Consider the following 4029-nt stretch of genomic DNA (forward strand, 5'->3'; position numbering starts at 1 on the left):
CCGCCCCGCCGTTCGCCCGTCCGCCCGTCCGCCCGTCGGGAAGCAGAGGCAGCCGCGGCAGACACAGAATGTCGCTGGCGGAAGTAGCAGGCCGGGGCGGCCAGTTACCCGCAGGCCAGGTTTCCCGGAGGGGCGCTCGCGCTGGCCGGGCACTGGTGCACTCCCACGCGGCTGCCCTCGGACCTGCTAGCGTGGGTGGCTGGACAGGCCATTGCGGCCAGGAGGGACCAGACGCTTTGCTGGGAGGCCGCTTCCAGATGGCGCGAGCCGCCCCCACCGCTCAGGCGGAGCGTCCTGAGGGCGGGGTCACTAGGCGAGGGGGCTGGGGAAGTGGGTGCGCCCACTCGCTGGCCGGTGTCCGCGGCCCTGCCGGAGCTGGGTGGCCGGCGTGCAGGCGCCCCTCAGACCTCCGGCGCGGAGCTCCGGGCCGCGGCAGCAGGCCTAGCCGTGGGGGCCACTCGGGCTCCGGTAGAACCAGGCCTGGGAGCCCCTGCTGGCCAGGGGTTACTGCACGGCGGTCAGTCTGCCCGCAGCCTGCCGAGCCAGTTCGATCCCCGCGGGCCAGTGACCCCCAGGACCCAGCAGACCCCTCCTGCCTCCCCGCTGCTCTCCCAGCTGTGCATTTCAGTGGCTCCGCCTGTTCTGCACCCCGCTCCGTCTCTGGTGAACCCTGTCACCCCCACACCGCTGGCTTGCACCCCAGGTCTTGTGTGCACCAATAAGTAAATCTTTACAAATAATAAAGGACAGGATTATGAGGAAAAGGCAAGGAGAAGCTGGCACAGACGTGCGGGCAGAAAAAGCTGCCAGGGCGCCGGGCGGAGGGAAGGGCTGTGGCGGCACCTGGCCGCCCAGCGGAGTTTCAGAGACGCCTCGGCTCACGTCCTAAAAGGCCGCACACGCGCCTGCCAGAGCAAGAGCCGCTGGCGAGGTGGTTTCTGTCCTCAAGGAACTTGCAGACTGGGGCACAGTGGGACGCACAGAGGGGCTGCGGCGGGGGGAAACCGAGGTGAGCGCAGAATGCTCCAGAAGCACAGAGCAGGGCTCTCTCCTCTCGGGGCAGAAGAGCCGGGAAGACCTCTGCATGGACAGTGGCTGTAAACGGAGGTGGGGGGTGCGGGGGGCAGGTGATGGCTGGACAGGGAAGGGTCGTCCCGGTGGAAGGGCCGGTGGGGGCGGCTCAGAGGCTTGCGTTCCACAAACTTAAAAGACAGTCGAGGGACTGCGCGGGGCTGACGCAGTCCCCGGAGGACACTCGGGCTGAGCCCCAGGCCGCTGACGCTCCTGGGCGCAGCGAGGCCGCGTGAGCGCGGGGTCTGCGGGCGGCAACGAGAAGCAGCCTGACCCGAGAAGTGCAAAGGAGGTGCCGTCACCACGCCCCACGCGGCGAGACGCGGGCAGGGGTGGACGCACACGTCCGCTCGCGGCCTGGGCTCCCGCCGGCCCGGCCGATGGGACAGCGCAGGGCGAGTTGGCCCGGAGGGTTCAGGAGGGCAAAGCCTTGACCTGGGTGCCTGTGGGCACGGTTGGGGCGGGGGACTCCGGAGGTTGGAGGGGAGAGTCATCTGTGGGCAGCGGCGGGATGGACGGCGCAGAGCCCTGGCCGCCGGAGCTGGCCTCGCGGGGCGGCGCAGGGAAGGGCCCCGGCCGCGGGAGGCGGAGAGATGCTGTGGCTGGAGGCTGGGGCAGGACCAGCTCTGTGCTGCCAAGTGCTGTTCGCAGCCGGTGAAGTAAACATGGCGCCGACTCACCTGAGGGAGGCGGAACCCCAGGGAGAAATGTGCAGAGGATGGTTCGTTGGGGTTATGGCTTGGGCATGGGGTGTGTGGTGGGAGGCTGTGTCTGCGCCGGGTGTCTGCGCGGGGTGTCTGCGGGGTGTGTTCGGGTGTGGGGGTGCCTGAGGGGGAGGCCGTCTGGGTGGGTTGTCTGTATGAGGGGGGTGTTCACTTTCTATCCTTTTCAAGATTTTGGCAATAAGCATGTATTTGATAACTGGAGGAGATTTTAGTGCCAAAAACAATAAAACCACAGAATCCTTGTTAACTGCCTGGAAGGTGTCCGTTTGACCCGACAGGTAGTGGCCCTGTTGAGACCAGGAATTGTGGGGTTTAGGATCTCGCTTCTGGAGCAGGAGGGCCAGGGGTTAGCACCTGTGAGGGGCAGGAGAGCAGAGACAGCGAGGCCCCTGGAGAGGGGTGCCCGGCGGGTGGAGGAGGCAGGTGGGGGCCACGCAGGGGGCCACGCAGGGGGACGGGCCAGCCAGTGGCTCTGGCCTCGGCTCAGCCAAGCAGCGCCCGGCAAGGCTGGCGCCCATCCTGCTTGAGAGCCCTGAGGAGCGCCGGAGAGGGGGGCTGGGCCTGGGGCCAGCACCGTGCCTGACAGCGTCACTGTCCCCCGTGGGTGGGTGGAAGTTGCGGGGGGAGAGTTGCGGAGTTCGGGCCGAACCGGGGCTGAGGCGGGGTGTCGAGCGGGAGTGCGGCGGGCCGGCCAGACCCTGCCGGGGCAGGCGAGGCTCCGATTCCAGCCTGTGGGGCCGTGCCCGCCCAGGCGCTCAGAACCGGGGCCTCCAGGGGCTATGAGGGGCGCGGCCAGGATTCGGCCTGGCTGGGGCAGGAGTGGGGGAGCCGGGGAGGCCCTGAGAGGGTCAGGGCAGGTGAGTCCAAGCCAGGGAAGTGGCCGGGCCAGAGGCCGGGGCAGGGTGGGCACCAGGATCGAGGGTGCATGTCTGGGGGGGCCCTCCGCAACGATGTTGGTGTTCAGGAGCCTCAAGTTGGAAGTGGCCCCTGATGACAAGGCCAGCAGGGACAGGCGTGGGGCAGTCCAGCCGGGCGCTCCTTGCCACGGAGGAGGGGCGCGGAGTGGCTGGGCGCCGGGGGGCAGGGGGGCCGGCCAGACCTGCGGGGGCGACGCTCGGGGCGCCTGGAAATGCCGCCGGGGAGGGTGTTCGCGCCCCCAACTTTCTGAAACAGAAGGGGAAACCCCCCTGGGCTGTGCAGCGAGCGCTGTCGTGGGGAAACCGAGGCGTCATCTGCGAGGAGGCAGGGGAAATTCTGTGGGTGCCTGTGAGTCACAGGAGCCCGAGGTGGCAGCTCCGCCCCCAGGGCGCTGGCCGCCGCTGGACCAAGGAGCAGGTTTGATGTCCTTCCTTCCTCCTCCTCTCCTTTCCCTTCCTCCAGTTTTTGTTTGTTTCCCTTTCTTTTCTCCCTCATGTTTCCTCTTCCTTTTCTTTCTCTTTTTACTTTTCTTCCTTTTCTTGCTCACTGCTGTGCCCTCAGCTTCGGGAAGGGTGTCGGGGGGCTCCAGCCGCTGGTGGCCTCGGGGTTGCGTCTCAGGCTGTCACCACGGGGAGCCAAGTCCTATCCCGGCCAGGGCGCCCCGGGCCCAGCAGCCTCCTGCTCCCGCTGCCCCTCAGCAGTGTCTCAGTCCGTCCGCCTGCTCTACCCCCCGCTCTGTCTCTGGGGAGTCCTCTTACCCCCCACCCCTCTGCCCTGCACCCCAGTTCTTCTGTGCAGAAACAAATCAAATAAACCTTTTTTTAAAGAGAAGAATGAACTGTTTACTGCTTTCACGTCAGCTAAATCTATAAACATCCAGAGACAACGAAAGCGCGTGACTCGGCCCTGGCGGACAGCAGGCGGGCAGCGAGCGAAGGAACCTGCGCTCCCAGGATGTCACCGACGGGTGGCTCCGCGGACGGCTGGCCTGGGAGGCCTTTCCGTGAGCCCCACGACAGGCAGGGAAAGGCCACGCCCCCCATAACGCAGCGGCGCTGCCTGGCCGCAGGAAGAGGGGTGCGGGGTGCGGAAGGCGGCGCGTGGCCCTGCGGGGAACAGGGGGGTTTGGCACAAACAGGCGGGAGCGGAGGCGCCGTGTTTGCTGGACACGCCCTGGACCTTGCTCCCACGCGGACTGGGCTCGGCCGCTAGGACGGAGCACACACCTGAGCGCGTCGCCGTGAACCGCCTGGCGCGTTCACGTGGACAGAGGCCTGTGCGGGCTCTTCCCGCCGGCTGCCCACCCCGGCCCGGC

This window comes from Condylura cristata, unplaced genomic scaffold, assembly GCF_000260355.1.
Source record: "Condylura cristata isolate star-nosed mole 26May11 unplaced genomic scaffold, ConCri1.0 scaffold00026, whole genome shotgun sequence".
Taxonomy (NCBI): Eukaryota; Metazoa; Chordata; class Mammalia; order Eulipotyphla; family Talpidae; genus Condylura; species Condylura cristata.